General features: G+C 35.6%; 1 protein-coding gene across 1 annotated transcript in view; it reads right to left on the bottom strand.

Moving 5' to 3' along the window:
- Positions 1-6,250, bottom strand: part of LOC116102531 (vomeronasal type-2 receptor 116-like) — a 119,024-nt gene that overhangs the window by 107,568 nt on the left and 5,206 nt on the right. The gene's annotated exons all lie outside the window — the stretch shown is intronic.

Below are 6,250 nucleotides of genomic sequence, written 5' to 3'. Positions count from 1 at the left end.
AAACTGGAGAGAGCATACACCAACAATTTGACAGCACATCTGAAAGCTCTAGAACAAAAAGAAGCAAACTCATCTACCAGGAGTCAAAGGCAGGAAATAATCAAATTCAGGGCTGAAACCAACCAAATCGAAACAAAAAGATCTATACAAAGAATCAACCAAACTAGGAGCTGGTTCTTTGAGAAAATCAACACAATAGACAAACCCTTATCCAGAATAACTAGAGGGTACAGAGACAGTATCCTAATTAACAAGATCAGAAATGAAAAAGGAGACATAACAACAGACACTGAGGACATCCAAAAAAAATTATGAGATCCTACTACAAAAGCCTATACTCAACAAAACTGGAAAACCTGGATGAAATGAACAATTTTCTAGACAGATATAAGGTACCAAAGTTAAATCAAGATCAGATCAATGATCTAAACAGTCCCATATCTGCTCATAAAGTAGAAACAATCATTAATAGTCTCCCAACCAGAAAAGCCCAGGACCCGATGGGTTTAGTGCAGAGTTTTATCAGACCTTCAAAGAAGACCTAATACCAATACTCCTCAAACTATTCCACAAAATAGAAACAGAATGTACTCTACCTAATTTGTTCTATGAAGCCACAATTACTCTTATACCTAAACCACACAAAAACCTAACAAAGGAAGAAAACTTCAGATAGTTTTCCCTTATGAATATCAATGCAAAAACACTCAATAGATTTCTTGCAGACTGAACCCAGGAACACATCAAAATGGTCATCCACCATGATCAACTAGGTTTCATCCCAGGGATTCAGGGATGGTTCAATATATGGAAATCCATCAACATAATTCACTATACAAACAAACTCAAAGAAAAAAATATTATCATCCCATTAGATGATGAGAAAGGACTTGTCAAAATCTAACATCCATTCAAGATAAAAGTTTTGGAAAGATCAGGAATTCAAGACCCATACTTAAACATAGTAAAAGCAATATACAGCCAACCAGTAGCCAACATCAAACTAAATGGAGAGAAGCTTGAAGCAATTCTAGTAAAATCAGGGACTAGACAAGGCGGTCCACTCTCTCTCTACCTATTCAATATTGTACTTGAAGTCCTAGCCAGAGCAATGGGACAACAAAAGAAAATCAAAGGGATACGAATTGGAAAGGAAGAAGTCAAATTATGACTATTTGCTGATGATATGGTAGTATACTTAAGTGACCCCAAAAATTCCACCAGAGAGCTCCTAATGCTGATAAACAACTTCAGCAAAGTAGTTGGATATAAAATTAACTCAAGCAAATTGCTGGCCTTCTTCTACACAAAGGATAAACAGGCAGAGAAAGAAATTAGGGAAACAATAGTTTCACAATAGTTTCAAATAATATAAAATACCTTGGTGTGACTCAAACTAAGCAAATAAAAAATCTGGTTGACAAATCTTCAAGTCTCTGAAGAAGGAAATTGAGTAAGATCTCAGAAGATTGAAAGATCTCCCATGTTCATGGATTGGCAGAATTAATATAGTAAAAATGGCCATCTTGCTGAAAGCAACCTACAGATTCAATGCAATCCCCATCAAAATTCCAACTCAATTCTTCACGGACTTAGAAAGAGCAATTTGCAGATTCATCTGGAACAACAAAAGACCCAGGATAGCTGAAACTATTCTCAATAATAAAGGAACCTCTGGTGGAATCACTGTCCAGGACCTTAAGCTGTACTTCAGAGTAATTGTGATAAAAACTGCATGGTATTGGTACAGAGACAGGCAGATAGATCAATGGAACAGAATTGAAGACCCAGAAATGAACCCACACACCTATGGTCACTTGATCTTTGACAAAGGAACCTAAAACCATACAGTGGAAAAAAGACAGCATTTTCAACAAACGGTGCTGGCTCAACTGGCAGCATGTAGAAGAATGCAAATTGATCCATTCTTATCTCCCTGTACAAAGCAGCTCAAGTCCAAGAGGATCAAGGACCTTGACATAAAACCAGATACACTGAAACTAATAGAAAAGAAAGTGAGGAAGAGCCTTGAGCTCATGGGCACAGTGGGAAATTTCTGAATCGAACACAAATATCTTATGCTTTAAGATCAACAATTGACAAATGGGACCTCATAAAATTACAAAGCTTCTGTAAAGCCAAAGGGCACTTTCAGTAGGACAAAATGACAACCAACATATTGGGAAAAGATTTTCACTAACACTACATTTGATAGAGAACTCAAGAAGTTAGGCTCCAGAGAACCAAATAAACTTATTAAAAAATAGGGTACAGAGCTAAACAAAGAATTCTCATCTGAGGAATACTGAATGGCTGAGAAGCACCTAAAGAAATGTTCAACATCCTTAGTCATTAGGGAAATGCAAATCAAAACAACCCTGAGAGTCCACCTCATACCAGTCTGACTGTCTAGGATTAAAAAAAAACTCAGGTCACAGCAGATGCTGGAGATGTTGTGAAGAAAGAGGAACACTCCTTCATTGCTGGTGGGATTGCAAACTGGTACAACCACTCTGGAAATCAGTTTGATAGTTCCTACAGAAATTGGACATAGTGGTATCAGAGGACCCAGCTATACAACTCCTGGGCATATACTACTCAGCTACTAAAAACAATGAATTTATGAAATTATTAGGGAATTGGATGGATCTGGAGAATATCATCATGAGTGAGATAACCCAATTATAAAAGAACACTCAGGGTATTTACTCATTGATAAATAGATACTAGCCCAGAAGCTCTGAATAGTAAAGATACAACCCACAAACAACAAGAAACTCAAGAAGCAAGACCAACGTGTGGATTCTTCGATTGTTCTTAGAAGGGGGAACTAAATACCCATGGAAGGAGTTGCAGAGATAAACTATGGAGCAGAGACTGAAGGAAGGACAACACAAAGACTGCCCTACCTGGGAATCCTCTGCATATTCAGTCACCAAACCCGGACACTACTGTGAATGCCAGCAAGTGTTGGCTGACAGGCACCTGATATAGCTGTCTCCTGAGAGGTTCTGCCAGTTCCTGACTAATACAGAAGGAGAAGCTCACAGCCATCCATTGGACATAGCTTAGGGTTCCCAATGGAGGACCTAGAGGAAGAACCCAAGGAGCTGAAGGGGTTAACAGCCCCTTAGGAGAAACAACAGTATGAACTAACTAGTACCCTCAGAGCTCCCAGGGACTGAACCACCAACCAAAGAGTACACATGGTTGGACTCATGGTTCCAGCTGCATATGTAGCAGAAGATGCTCATCAGTGGGGGGAGAGGCCCTTGGTCCTGTGAAGGTTCTATGCCCCAGTGTAGGGGAATGCCAGGGCCAGGAAGCAGGAGAATGTGGGTTGGTGTACAGGGAGACAGCAGAGGGAATAGGGAGGTTTTTTGGAGGTGAAACAGGGAAAGGGAATATCATTTGAAATGTAAATAAGGAAAATATTAAATAAAATATACAAAAAGCTCCTAATGAAAACATCCAGGAAATCCAGGACACAATGAGAAGATGAAACCTAAGGGTAATAGATATAGAAGAGAGTGAAGATTCTCAACTTAAAGTTCCAGTAAATTTGTTCAACAAAATTATAGAAGAAATTTTCCCTAACCTAAAGATAAAGATCTCTATGAATATACAAGGATCCTACAGAACTCCAAATAGATTGTACCAGAAAAGAAATTCCTTCTGTCACATAATAATCAAAACACCAAGTGCACAAAATGAAGAAAGAATATTAAAAGCAGTAATGGAAAAGGGTCAAGTAACATAAAAATCAGATGTATCAGAATTACACCAAGTTTCTCACCAGAGCCTAGGAAAGCTAGAAGATCCTAGACAGATTTCATAAAGACCCTAAGAGTACACAAAAGCCAGCCCAGGCTACTATATCCAGCAAAACTCTCATGTACCATAGACAGAGAGACAAGATATTCCATGACAAAAACAAATTTTCACAATATCTTTGATAAATCCAGCCCTACAAAGGATAATAGATGGACAACACAAGGAGGGAAACTATACTCTAGAAAATGCAATGAAGTAATCTTTGAACAAAGCCAAAAGAAGTATAGCCACATAAGCATAATTCCACTTCTAGCAACAAAAATAACAGGATTTAACAATCCCTATAACTTAATATCTCTTATCATCAATGGACTCAATCCTCCAATAAAATAACATAGACTAACAGAGTATATACATAACTAGGACCCAGCATTTTGCTACATACAGGAAGTACACCTCAATGACAGAGACAGACACTACCTTAGAGTAAAAGGTTGGAAAACAATTTTCCAAAGAAATTATCCCAAGAAGCAAGCTACAGTAGCCATTCTAATATCAAATAAAATCAACTTTCAACCAAAAATTATCAAAAAAGATGAGCAAGGACACTTTATGCTGGTCAAAGGAAAAATATACCAAGATTAACTCTCAATTTTGAACATCTATGCTCCAAATGCAAGGGCACCCACATGCATAAAAGAAACTTTACTAAAGCTAAAAGCACACTTCGCAACCCACACAATAATAGTGGGGGACATCAACACCCCAGTCTCATCAATGGATAGATATGGAAACAGAAATTTAACAGAGGCATAGGGAAACTAACAAAAGTTATGAACCAAACAGATCTAACAAATATTTATAGAACATTTCATTCTAAAGCAAAAGAGTATACCTTCTTCTCAGCACCTCATGGAACCTTCTCCAAAATTGACCATATATAATCGGTCACAAAACAGGCCTGAACAGATATAAGATTGAAATAATCTTATGCATCCTTTCAGATCACCATGGACTAAGCCTAGTTTTAAGTATCAACAAAAACAGCACAAAGCACACATATAGAAGCTGAACAACATCCTACTCAATGATAATTTTGGTAAAGGAAGAAATAAAGAAATTAAAGATTATTACAAATTTAATGAAAATGAAGATACATCATACCAAAACTTATGGGCCACAATGAAAGCAGTGTTAAGAGGAAAACTCATAGCTTTGAGTGCCTCCAAAAAGAAATTGGAGAGGACTAACACTAAGCAGCTTGACAGCACATGTGAACACTCTAGAACAAAAAGAAGCAAATATACCCAAGAGGAGTAGAAGGCAGGAAATAATCAAACTCAGGGCTGAACTCAGTCAAATAGAATCAAAAAGATTCATACAAAGGATCAACAAAACCGAGAGCTGATTCTTTGAGAAAATCAACAAGATGGATAAAGCCTTAGCCAGACTAACCAGAGGGGACAGAGACAGCATCCAAATTAATAAAATTAGAAATGAAAGGGGAGAAATAACAACAAAATATATCCTAAATAATTATTCTGTTTGTTGAATATTAACAGTTGAAAATATTAAAATTATATTCTACAAACATCATGGAAATATTATTGATAATTTTTCTCACTGTTCTTGAAATTACAATTTTCTTAGTGTTTACCTTCAAAGAGTTTTTGGTATTTTGAAATTTTTAAATATACTTCCTGATGAAATTATTTCTCTCCCAGACACACTCCTAAAGTTTTTTAACTAAACTGATTGATAGACATTGTTCACAAACATATAATGTGTTTTAAATAATTTCTCACTATGTCAGGTGGTATATAAGGGCTTTTGAATATATTTCTTAAAGATTCATTTTTAATATTTTATGTTCTTTTACTATGATTAATTCCCAAACAATATTTTGAATGTTTTGAAACAATTTATACTTCATTGTTTTGAAATAGTGTTATTTTTAGGGTATGAAAGGATATCAATATAAAAGTGTAACAAACTTTTTATGTATTATTTAATTCTCAAAATACTCAATTGTTAATATATTTGGTGAATACAATGCATTTTAATAATAAAAATTAAGAAAAAATTAATAAAAATTAAAAAAAGGAATTTCATGATTTTCTAGACTTAACTGAGTAATTAATTTTTTGATGTCTTTATTAGACTAAACTCTAAACTCTAAATTTTTATTGATTATGATATCCTCTAATGATGTCTCTTTCAAATGTAAATTTCCATAATGAATGGTAAAGAGTACAAATATTTGATGTGTAAGAACATAGAACAGAGCCAGGGATTATTACGGTTTAGTAAAATGTTGGCTGTAAGTTCTTTTCTGAGACAGGGAATGGTAGAGTTTCTATGTCCAAATATCTCCTTGAAACCACATGGAGTACCATACTTTTGCTGACACATCTCCTTCTAAGGTCTTCTTTGGCATAATATACACAATTATAAGTGAAAATTGTGGGATTGTATG

This window comes from Mastomys coucha, unplaced genomic scaffold, assembly GCF_008632895.1.
Source record: "Mastomys coucha isolate ucsf_1 unplaced genomic scaffold, UCSF_Mcou_1 pScaffold21, whole genome shotgun sequence".
Classification (NCBI taxonomy): Eukaryota; Metazoa; Chordata; class Mammalia; order Rodentia; family Muridae; genus Mastomys; species Mastomys coucha.
The sequence above is the reverse complement of the archived record's forward strand: the minus strand, read 5'-3'. Positions and strand labels throughout refer to the sequence as shown.